The sequence below is a fragment of the Salvelinus sp. IW2-2015 genome, unplaced genomic scaffold, assembly GCF_002910315.2.
Source record: "Salvelinus sp. IW2-2015 unplaced genomic scaffold, ASM291031v2 Un_scaffold2918, whole genome shotgun sequence".
NCBI lineage: Eukaryota > Metazoa > Chordata > Actinopteri > Salmoniformes > Salmonidae > Salvelinus > Salvelinus sp. IW2-2015.
Genome location: NW_019944215.1, coordinates 28,669 through 41,194, shown reverse-complemented (window position 1 = coordinate 41,194; position 12,526 = coordinate 28,669). Strand labels below are relative to the sequence as shown.

Genomic DNA, 12,526 nt, shown 5'->3' with positions numbered 1-12,526 from the left:
ACTCAGTGTAATAGCAAATACCTATACTTATAACATTGTGAATGATGTAAATAGTTGTTTTTTGTTTAACTCGACAGTGATCGTTGACCTATAAACAACACTGATATGATGCAAACTGACACAACTTGGTCAAAGTGCCCAAGGCTGCACTCAGCAGGAAAAGCACTGCCATTGGTTTGGACTCATATGGGCTGGTTCAGAATACAGGAAGCGTGAGGAACACAACAAAATGCTCTCCCTGCCTGGTATTTCTCACTGAGCGTGTGTGACGTGCTCTACGTGCTTTGTGGGTAGGGAATAGCAATAGGACTGCCGACCCGTTTGATCTGTGTGAGCTGACAGTGCCCATCCCCCCATAAACCCATCTGTGCAGCTCTGCATAATCAAGTAGGCTTAATGCATGCAAGGCATGCGGCACTGTGACTGCACCTATGGAAACATGCAGTTATTTGCTGACTTTGGCATGTGCCTGATACTGTATTTATACTAGAGAACCATTTATGAAGCCCTCCTAAGGAGAGACAATGATGCTATTTAGCAGTTGATATTTCATAAACATGCCAATAATTGTTGGATTTTAACATGTGTAAGTGTAACTGAGGTTGAATGTTTAAATAGCCTCAACTTGATTTGAGGGTGTTGCAGGGTGTTAAGGTCAAAGCCCATCAGTCATGATGGTGTGTATATGGCCTGTGGCATTCCCTGAGGTTTCATGACAGCTCCCTGTGGGGAGCCACTCTGCTTTAATGAGCTGTTGTTACCATAGTCGGCGTGTCTGAATAAGCATCAGCCAGGCAGGATACTTCGCCTGCATTGGTCTGTTTGAGCAGATATTTTCTACTTGCGCCAATTTGAGCTAACCCTAGCCCTAATTCTCATATCCTACTGATGTGAGCTGTGCACGAGCCCAACAATGCCTCTTAATTAATTATAAAGTCTAAACAGCTGGGATTACTTCAGTTAAAGAAGCAGTGTGTGTGCCAACATGCAGTCAGAGCAGGCCAATTATAAGGGATGAAAATATGTTCAAATAGAAAACGGAATTGCAATGTATACTTAATGTGTATGTTTAAAGTCAAAGGTATGTTGTAAAAACATTATCACACTAATTTATTGTGCAACAGCAAAATACTAGGCATGATATAGCTAGGTCTAAAATAGTGAAGCTAATACAAATAGTTATCATCCTGTAAACATAAAATAGTTTTGAACTTGATAAACTGATGCAAAATTTGGACTAATGTCCTACATTTTAGGGAACAAGCTTTGAAAGAAGACAAAGAATGCGGCGTGAGAATATTTTCACGGCCTTGAGCGCCATCTGGTGTACAATGCGTAAAATGACAACACATTTAGAGCCATTCGCGAGCTCGTCGACAGGTGGCGGTATTGGAAAAAGACCATTGACAGTTCATATCGGCTAGTGGGTGGTCGTGTTGCTAAGACAAGACAGGACCCCGTAAAGAACGCTAGCAGCTAACAAACGTATTTTTTCATTAGTTATAATGTTATGAATTGATATCTACTTTACAATCAATTTACTGGGGTATAGACGCATGAAACCGAGGTAAGAAGAGACAATGATGAATGAATGGTTCTCACACAGCCATGAGCATCTTTGCTAACTTGTTGTTGGTGATGCTGGTGTTGTTATGTGGCTCTATGATATTCACTATCACTAGCCATTGAAGGAAACACTATATAGGCTATTGACGTTGGTGGGCTATTTCAGTTGTTTTGCATAGATAACGTTATTGGCGGTAGTGCTGAGCGATTAATGTTTTTTGAGGTCGGTTCGATTTCGGTTCATTATAAAAAAAATAATCACGGTTTTCGATTTCGACTTTGGGTTAAATGCAGTAATAACACAGAATAAAACAATTAATACATGTACTATGATGGTGGTAGACTGCCCATTACTGCTATCACTTATTAACCATCATATTCACATTCATTTATTTCCGTTGTTTATATTAGTTTTTTTAATTTGATGACTTTATTATTTCATTCCAAGTCATCATCTCATCTCTATAGAGCTGCTGCCTATGCTGTCTGACAAAATCACTATTTTAGTAGTTCTTCAAAGTAAATAAGGCATACTTTTATGACTAGCCAACTATCAATCACTTTGATCATGTATTTTCAGCTAGAGATACCTGGCCAAGCAACAGCTGCTCTCAATAGAGGTGTCATAATACCCATAAAACCTAGCCATCAAAAGTCACCTTGTCCTAGAGAGATTTACACGGTTAACAAAACGTCCTGCCAGGGTAAGCCTACAGGAAACACAGACCTTATTTTAAGTGTTTCTAAAGTCCCCTATGGGGAAAATGAATGCTGGAAAAATGATTGGAACCATTTCCTTGTTTGACCACTAGGTTTTATGACTCACACTGTGGTACTCTATACCCATCCCCTCATGGTCATGCATTCTTGTATCTTCCTTAGCAGGTGTAAAAAAATAAACTGACCTGACAGGTAGATGCGAAATGGATTATGGTCATTGTAGTTAATTACCATGTTTTATGGGCTAAACAATGTAGAATAGTGGCCTGTTGGAAACTACAACACCCTATTACATTGCACAGTTCAGGCTGGATCTCATTTCTCTTTCGAGAAACTGTGCAATGTGCACATTGAACTCACAGAAAAACATTTATAATTAGTTGTTTAAAAACTGAAAAAGCCTACCCAGGTATGACCGATGTGTGCAGCGATGATGGTGGTAACCTGCATATTGTTTTATTCCTATATTACACAGATTAGAAAAAAAACCATAATKGACTATTTTGTATGATTTCTCTTTCCCAGGTTAGGTGTATGAAGGGAGGACGTGGAGAGTGGTCCTGAAGATGAGGCGTCTGTACAGGAAGAAAGCCCTGAGTCTGGTTAGGAGCTGGATGCCTTCCCCAAGGTCCCAGAGAGCTATGTCGAGACCACAGCCACAGGGGGGACAGGTGGGATTTCACTCTCAATACTGCTGACATATGTCTGAATGCTGATTCAATCGCCCCAACTTTGAATGACGTCGCTAATGTTCTTCTCTCGCCCATCCATAGTGTCCTTGATAGCTTTACTGCCATGGCACTGCTGGCCTTTGAGTTCTTTGTGTACCGGGACACCTGGATGAAGTATGAATACGAAGTGGATAAAGATTTCTCAAGGTACATAGAACTGTTGATTTTGTTTCATCATGATAAGCTCTTATTTAAGACTGAACTGTGTTTTACTGCCAGTACATTATCTTGGAATCTGACAATTTTTCTTAATTTACAGTAAATTGAGAATAAAAATAGATATTACAGTTGCCATGAAATGCCAACGTAAGTATTCAACCTTATAACACATTATTTATTGGAATCATTCATGAAATGTAGGCCTTCATATTTTGGGCATAATTAATGTGTTATGTGTAAATGTATAGATTTTGGCCCTCCACCCCCTGGAGCTAAGATTGAGGTTGGTGCTGGTTCCAGATGTGGGTGCAGACATTCTGGACTGGCAGAGCTATGATAACATCAACATGGCATTCAGTATGAGCCTGTGAGTAGATCAACTGAGCTTTCTATTACATCAAATAGACTTTGGTGATCCCAAACCCTGGGAAGTTTTTCTTCCCTGTGTATTTTCTCCTGTGTATAAATGTTCAGGTGATTTTTGAGCTGGAAACCCCTGCAGCAAAGATGTGGCACAGGTAAGCAGTTAGAATGTAACGCACTCTCACATTCCATAGACAGAGATATGGATCCAAGGACTGAAGCCATGCCATGATATCAAAATGATCATTGTTATTTTTTGTGTTGAGCGCTATACAGTGTGTTTGTTCACAAGTAAAATTGTTTAATAAATAAAAGAAGTAAAAAAGCTTTGCTATTTTGGGTTCTGATTGGGTCTAGACAAGTTAAACGCTAAGCTCATGAGACATTTTAATGTTTTATCTTAAATAATCATGGCTATTATATCCATGATTTAAAAAGTAAAAAAATGGAGGTAGTATGGTAGATTGGCCCTTTAAGGCACTTTGGTTAATCGTCCAGAAAATCTCACTCAACCACAATTCCAAAAGAAAAAAACTATTTTTGTCGTCCTTCCTGTATGAAAAGAGTAGTTAACGCTGTTTCTCCCTCTCCAACCTCTCCTAGGTACGCCTGTTGCTGAATACAGACAGATTTGAAAGGAGGAGCATTCTCTACAGGAGGTCTTGAAAGAGTGTTTCTAAAGGGCCTATGGCCGTAGGTGTAGCGCCCTTGAGGTAGTGCGTGCCGACCCTAGTGGCTGCTCCCCTCACCCCTAGGGTTAGTAGGCGTGGCTTTGCCCCTAGGTTAGTAGGCGTCTTGCCTATTGGGCTCCTCCCTAGGTGTAGTAGTGCTGCCTGCCCTGGGTAGTACTCTTGCCCCAGGTTAGCGTCTTGCCAGGTTAGTAGGCCTTGCCCCCTTGTTAGCTCTGCGGCCCTAGGTTAGTAGGCCTGCCTTGCCCCCTAGGTTAGTAGGCCTGCCTTGCCCCCTAGGTTAGTAGGCCTGCCTTGCCCCCTAGGTTAGTAGGCCTACCTTGCCCCCAAGGTTGTTAGGGCTCTCAAATGCAAAATGCATCACTACTGAGGTGTTGGGAAAATGCATTAAGTACAGATATGTTTTCCTACAAAGGTAATAGTATGTGTGTGTGTCTTCAGAGAGGGCACCGCCTCAGAGCCCTTAAGTGCCTGTAGGATACATGGGCACGTCAACAAAGTGGCTGGGAACTTCCACATCACAGTGGGAAAGTAAGATACCTGTACACTTTTCTATAAGCGTGATATATTTAAGCAACAAGGCCCGAGGAGGTGTGGTATATGGCCAATATACCACAGCTGAGGGCTGTTCTAAAGCACAACGCAACGTGGAGTGCCTAGACACTGCCCTTAGCCGTGGTATATTGGCCATATATCACAAACCCCCGATGTGCCTTATTGCTATTATAAACTGGTTACCAACGTTATTAGAGCAGTAAAAATAAATGTTTTGTCATACCCATGGTATACAGTCTGATATACCACGGCTTTCAACCAATCAGCATTCAGGGCCCGAACAACAGGGTTATATTTAAGTGCATGTTGTATGTAAATCATTCTTTATGGGTGTAATGGGGGAAAGCTATGTAATACTGCCACAGACTCAGAGGTTCATGGAGTTTGTCTCATACRTTAGAAGATTCCAAGCTCCACAAATTGATGCTGCGAATGATTTATGAGTCTATGTCTGATGGGAAAAAGGGCACTCAACCAATAGAGCACAGTATATTTCTTTTTGATGAAAATGCTCCTCACGCCTCCAACCCTCTGTCTTTCTCAGGCCTATTCATCATCCTCGTGGCCATGCTCATACAGCAGCTTTTGTAAGCCATGACAGTAAGTTCTCTGTCAGCCAGGAAGGGTGACACTCATTTGCATAAGTTACTCGTTTTTGACAAGGACAACATTAGTACTGATCTCTGGTTGCTTACATTGCATCTGAATTTCCATGTTTCAAGTGATAGATAAGAGCAGTATCTATTCTAATGCAGTGCCAAATAACTATTTTCTCAGAATCATTCACTCCCAAATAGAGGTTTTCACTGTCGCAATCCACCTGTCTGCATGTGAGCTGGGTTTCATCAATGCATTGCAGCGTGCAACTTCTCCCATCGGATAGACCATCTGTCTTTCGGAGAAGAGGTCCCCGGCATCATCAATCCTCTGGACGGGACAGAGAAAATCACCAGCAACCCGTAAGTTACTGCTCCTCCTCACCGAGACCAGGAAGTTAACACATTAATGTTCTTATCAAACCTCATTCAGCTGTTACTCAATGTGTAGCTTCCAGACTATTCTGCTCAGCATGGCCTCATGAGTTTGCAGGGAGAAAATGTAGCCATTTGAAGTGGATTTACTGCAGGCTTGCTTTCATTCACTTRCCRTTCAAAGCAGCCTAGTTTCTCCAGGGGAAAGAACTGAAGCCCCCTATTTCACCTTTTCTAGCAGTATTCTGTGTAGTCCGTCACTAGATGGATGGGGTCAAGGGCTTTGCTCTTTGTCTTGTTGTTGCAGATAATGAGATGTTCCAGTATTTCATTAYGGTGGTACCTACCAAACTRCACACGTCCAAGGTGTCGGCAGACACACACCAGTTCTCTGTGACTGAGAGGGTAAGTCCTGATTTAGGCACAGATCTAGTATCAGCTTACCTTCCCCAAATCCTCAATATTAACCATCAGGGGGAAAGGAATTCTATTTGATGTTGACCATGATGGAGGATGCTGCAGTGGGTTCAGATAATGGATCAGTCTCCTCATCCATCCATCCAGTCCATTCAGCTCCCTCTGCTGGCTGCCAAAAGTTACTTCTTGCTCTGCTGTATAACACCACCACCTGAGACAGTCATAGATTTCTGTCTTACAAACACACATATTCACATACACAAAGGCTAGATGCTAGAAAGGCCTCTGTGTGTGTGTGTGTGTGTGTGTGTGTGTGTGTGTGTGTGTGTGTGTGTGTGTGTGTGTGTAAAGCAGAGAATAACCCCCACCCCACCTACCCACTGTCTGGTCAAGGAGCGGGTGATCAACCATGCGGCGGGCAGCCACGGTGTGTCTGGGATCTTTATGAAGTACGACACCAGCTCTCTGATGGTGACGGTCAGTGAGCAGCACATGCCCCTCTGGCAGTTCCTGGTACGACTCTGTGGCATCATCGGGGGTATCTTCTCCACCACAGGTCCAGACAACACTCACTCTTACCACCCAGTGTCATGGGCAGAACTCATACTGTTCATGTCTCACAAATCATTCCACGGCTGCTTTGCCAGCCTGATACTGTGCCACGTTAGAGAAATGCACCCTGAACATCTTCATTGATCCATGGGTTTGTTGGCTTCTGTTTCGACATAGTCTGCTGTCGCTTCAAACTAGGCCCATATAAACCTAGAGAGGTGAGCCCAGTCTTCTTTATTGCCACTGAAACTATGTTCAAAATGATGGTAAATCCGTACATGTACCAGTTTCCCTGTGTCTCACTGGTAGTAGTGTATTTACACTGTACCTCTGCGTGTTCTCTATTTCCAGGTGATTCTCCCAGATGCCCATGTGAACAACCGTGCTGCTCCGCTCCTGACACGTACAGGAGTAGCCCTCTGACCTGAGCCCATATCCACAAAGCTCTCTGAGTAGGAGTGCTGAGCTTAGATCAGTTTCGCCCTTTTGGATCATAAGATAAGACTATATGGACAGATCCTAGATCAGCACTCCTACTGTGAGACGCTTTGTGGACATGGGACCTGGAGCCTGCTGCTGATCGTGCACCTACTGTCCCTTCACCTGTGTGGGAATCCAGGAAGAGAAGTCTCCAATCACAAGTATGTGGATTGCTGGGAGTTTGTTTTGAACCAAATAAGAGTAAACTGATTAGGATCCGACAATCATAATTGTTCTATTTATTGTTTTGGACAGTATCCTCATATGACTACCATTATAATATATTTATATCCTGTAAATATGTATTTTACACTGGAAAATGGAAAGCAGCTAACTCCCCAGTTTTATCAGGCTTAGTGTGTAAAGGTATTTGGACGTTGTTATCTGTAAGTTAGGCTGAATGAAATCTGATCCGCCTATGTTATCATTAATACCATTAACATGTCATGTTTCTTCTATTTCTATCTATTTGCACTGTTGTTCAGTATCTGTTTCACATCTGTCAATGGGAGATGTCCTATTAAATGTGTTTTAGTGCACTTCACCACTTCATGTTGTACACTTTACATTCATTTAAATCTCTCTCGTTTGGTATCTCACTATCCTCTGGTGATGGTGCATGCTTTTAGCCTGCGCTTACACAGGCAGTCCATTTCGGATCTTTTTTTCCACTAATTGGTCTTTTGACCAATCACATCAGATCTTTTCACGTCCAATCTTTTTCAGATCCGATTGGTCAAAAGACCAATTAGTGAAAAAAAGATCAGAATTGGGCTGCCTGTATAAACGCAGCCATGGAAGTAGGCTAAATCTATTTTCTACACGAGGCAGCAGTGTATGAAGCAGAATGATTAGCACACTGACCAATGTGTCTTTTGGTTTATTCATGTTTTGCCAAACAAACTTTAAGTGTTTTCAGAGCAGGAATAGAGGGTCATTTAACATTTGCCAATTACATTTGAAAAAGGAAAATTCAACAAAATAAACAAAGTCGTAAGTGTTGCAGTTCACAGAACATTGCCCAGTTAGCTCTGATCTACCCACAGTGCTCTGCTTCCACTATGTATCCTAACAAAGACACTGCTTTGTTATCAACATGACAGATGCCAAGATCCATAACAAGCAGGACATTGTGTTCAACTTCATTGTACAGGAAAAGCCATTTTCTGTGTTGGGCATGCATTTGGTTCATAGTCCCTTACTGAATTTAGKAAAGGACGGTCACTATTGTTGCACACCATTACTGGCTCACATAGAAACATGTTTTTCCAGAGGGAGGATTTGAGGTACATTTAGTCAAGACTTCTACCATAGATACTGTATATAGATGAATCATCTCATAAAAAAGTGGACTGCTGCTGTCTGCCACAAGTAACACTTCAGATCTAGTCTGGGGAGCTCTGTGGTAGAGTCAGACTCCTGCAGAATCAACCCTCAGGAATACTATTAAGTAGTCTAGAAAAATAATATAGAACTATTTACACATCTTCTAAACTTGTTTATATATGATACTGTCACCATCTACAGTGCATTCGGAAAGTATTCAGACCCCTTGACTTTTTCCACACTTTGTTACGTTACAGCCTTATTCTAAAATTTGTATATACAGCACTAAATTTGCACTAAATTTGAGCAAATTTATAAAAACTGAAGTATCACATTTACATAAATATTCAGACCGTTTACTCAGTACTTTGTTGAAGCACCTTTGGCAGCGATTACAGCCTTGAGTCTTCTTGGGTATGACGCTACAAGCTTGGCACACCTGTATTTGGGGAGTTTCTCCCATTCTGCTCTGCAGATCCTATCAAGCTCTGTCAGGTTGGATGGGGAATGTCGCTGCACAGCTATTTTCAGGTCTCTCCAGAGATGTTTGATCAGGTTCAAGTCCGGGCTCTGGCTGCGCCACGGACATTCAGAGACTTGTCCCGAAGCCACTGATGCATTGTCTTGGCTGTGTGCTTAGGGTTGTTGTCCTGATGGAAGGTGAACCTTCACCCCAGTCTGATGTCCTGAGCGCTCTGGAGCAGGTTTTCATCAAGGATCTCTCTGTACTTTGCTTCGTTCATCTTTCCTTCTATCCTGACTAGTCTCCCAGTCCCTGCCGCTAAAAAACATCCCCACAGCATAATGCTGCCACCACCATGCTTCACCGTAGTGATAGTGCCAGGTTTCCTCCAGACGTGACGATTGCTGGACGGCCAGCTCTAGGAAGAGTTTGTGGTTCCAAACTTCTTCCATTTAAGAATGATGGAGGCCACTGTGTTCTTGGGGACCTTCCATGCTGCAGAAATCTTTTGGTACCCTTCCCCAGATCTGTGCCTCGACACAATCCTGTCTCAGAGCTCTACGGACAATTCCTTCGACCTCGTGGTTTTTGCTCTGACATGCACTGTCAACTGTGGGACCTTAGACAGTTGTGTGCCTTTCCAAATCATGTCCAATCAATTGAATTTACCACAGGTGGACTCCAAGTTGTAGAAACAGCTCAAGGATGATCAATGGAAACAGGATGCACCTGAGCTCAATTGAGTCTCATAGCAAATGTCTGAATACTTATGTAAATAGGGTATTTCTGTTTTTTATTTAATACATTTTCAAAAATGTCTAAACCTGTTTTCGCTTTGGTATTGTGTGTAGATTGAGGAAAAACATTTATTTAACCAATTTTAGAACAAGGCTGTAATGTAACAACATTTGGAAAAAGTCAAGGGGTCTGAATACTTTCCGAATGCACTGTACCACTTAAGACAAGCCTTAGTTTGACGCAATTATTTATAAAGATGAAAAAATAGTCAACTTAGTTTCAATATAAACAGGCAAAAAGTGGACAAACAGTATACCTTTGTCAATATTCAGTAGTCGTCAACCAGGTCAGATGTTTGTAGTACTACAGTAGCAGTCTCCAGTGGTCAAGATTTAGGGCTCCATTCAATCCGCATCACAGAAGTTCAGCTTTACGGCATGATTGAAACAAAGGGAATGTTCCTGCTTTTGCAGACTGCATTCACGGTAAAAGCTACATGTGTTGGCTCAATTGGAAATGACCTTTTTAATTTATATCACAGAGTCTGTAACGCTTCAACTTCACAGATTGAATAGAGCCCTTAATGTGATCAACACTGAAGTTACTCTCGGATATCCTTAGCTGGCCTCGCTACTGAGTACAGGTTCCCAAATATTCTGTCAGTACAAACCAATACAAGGTAAAAACACATCGCCCATGGAAGAAGAGAGGCCATGGATATCTCAGGATTCACACATTAAGAGTCAATGTACAGAAATTGTCTTTCAGTGGAGGCCTGACATACAGTATTTCAAGTATGCAAAAAAATCCTCTATTCCAAGACATTGTATCTGGGTTGGGGAGGACGTAAACTATGAGCAAAAACGTGGGGAGAGTATACAATGGGTTTATTGTTGCATATGTAATCTGTCGCTTTAAGAAAAGCCGTAGTTAGAAAAGAAATAACACTTACATAGTGGTTTTACTGTATGACGTACAACAGGGTCAGAAGGAACAGTGTCTGGTTGAGGAGTGGGGTTGTGTGCTGCTGGAGGTCTGAGGGGTGAGGTCTGGTTGAGGAGTGGGGTTGTGTGCTGCTGGAGGTCTGAGGGGTGACACAAAAAGAGAGAGATAAGGTAGTCTAGTCTCACTCCTTGAGGCTGTGCCACATGGCTGCAGGATGTCGACATGTCTTCATTCAGAACGTACTTTCTTGGTGCACGCCATGCATATGTCCTCATGTACCGCCGGCCAGTTCAGCTACGCACGTCAAAGTGAATGTCTGGGAGAGAGAGTTAGGATGTTGATGTGCGGTAAGACATGGCTATTATGGTCACATTCAGGCGATTATGAAAACCTTTGGGATATCTAAATTAACCTTCTGAAAGGAATATGATGTAAGTATCGTGACCTGTGTCTTGAATCAAATAAAGCTGGTGCATGTTTGAGCTTGAATGTGGCGTGTGCAATTACTAGTTGAAAAACCATAGGCCAATTGACGTATATACACTGCTTCAAGAAATAAAGGGAACACTGAAAATCGAATCCTCCGATCTGAATAATGAAAATATTCTTATTAAATACTTTTTTCTTTACATAGTTGAGATGTGCTGACAACAAATCACACAAAATATGATCAATGGAAATCAATTTATCAACCCATGAAAGGTCTGAGTTTGGAGTCACACTCAAAATTAAATGGAAAACCACACTAGCAGGGCTGATCCAACTTTGATGTAATGTCCTTAAAACAAGTCAAAATGAGGCTCAGTAGTGTGTGTGCCTCCACGTGCCTGTATGACCTCCCTAACGCCTGGGCAATGCTCTGATGAGGTGGCCGGATGGTCTCCTGAGGGATCTCCTCCCAGACCTGGGACTAAAGCATCCCCAACCCTGACGTCTGTGGTGCAACGTGGCGTTGGTGAGATGGAGCGAGACATGATGTCCCAGATTGCTCATTGGATTCAGTGTCTGGGGAACAGGCGGGCCATCCATAAGCATCAATGCCTTCCTCTTGCAGGAACGCTGACACACTCGCACCACATGAGGTCTAGCATGTTCTGCATTAGAGGAACCCGGGGCCAACCGCACCAGCAATGTGTCTCACAAGGGTCTGAGGATCTCTCTCGTACTAAATGGCAGTCAGCTACCTCTGGCGAGCACATGGAGGGCTGTGCGGCCGCCACAAGAAATGCCCCACAAAGAATGCAGCCTGTGGAGGTCATTTGCAGGCTCTGGCAGTGCTTCCTCCTTGCACAAAGGCGGCGGTAGCGGTCCTGCTGCTGGGTTGTTGCCCTCCTTACGCCCTCCTCCACGTCTCGTGATGTACTGGCCTGTTCCTGGTAGCGCCTCCATGCCTGGATGACTACGCTGACAGACACAGCAAACCTTTTTGCCACAGCTCGCATTGATGGTGCCATCCTGGATGAGCTGCAACTACCTGAGCCACCTTGTGTGGGTTGTAGACTCCGTTCTAATGCTACCACTGTAGAGTGAAAGCAACCGCCACATTCAAAAGTGTCCAAAACATCACCAGGAAGCATAGGGAAACTGAGAAGTGGTCTGTGTCACCTACCTGCAGACCACTCCTTTATTGGGGGTGTCTTGCTAATTGCCTATAATTTCCAACTGTTGTCTATTCCATTGCACAACAGCATGTGAAATTTATTGTCAATACAGTGTTGCTTCCTAAGTGGACAGTTTGATTTCACAGAAGTGTGATTGACTTGGAGTTACAGTTGTGTTGTTTAAGTGTTCCTTTATTTTTGAGCAGTGGATACATCACCATGCGGAGATACAGTTGGCAGTAGAGAGATG

General features: G+C 42.9%; 1 pseudogene; it reads left to right on the top strand.

The window, feature by feature from the left end:
* Window positions 1-2,821: 2,821 nt before the first annotated feature.
* Window positions 2,822-12,526, top strand: part of LOC112074989 (endoplasmic reticulum-Golgi intermediate compartment protein 2-like) — a 31,021-nt pseudogene continuing 21,316 nt past the window's right edge.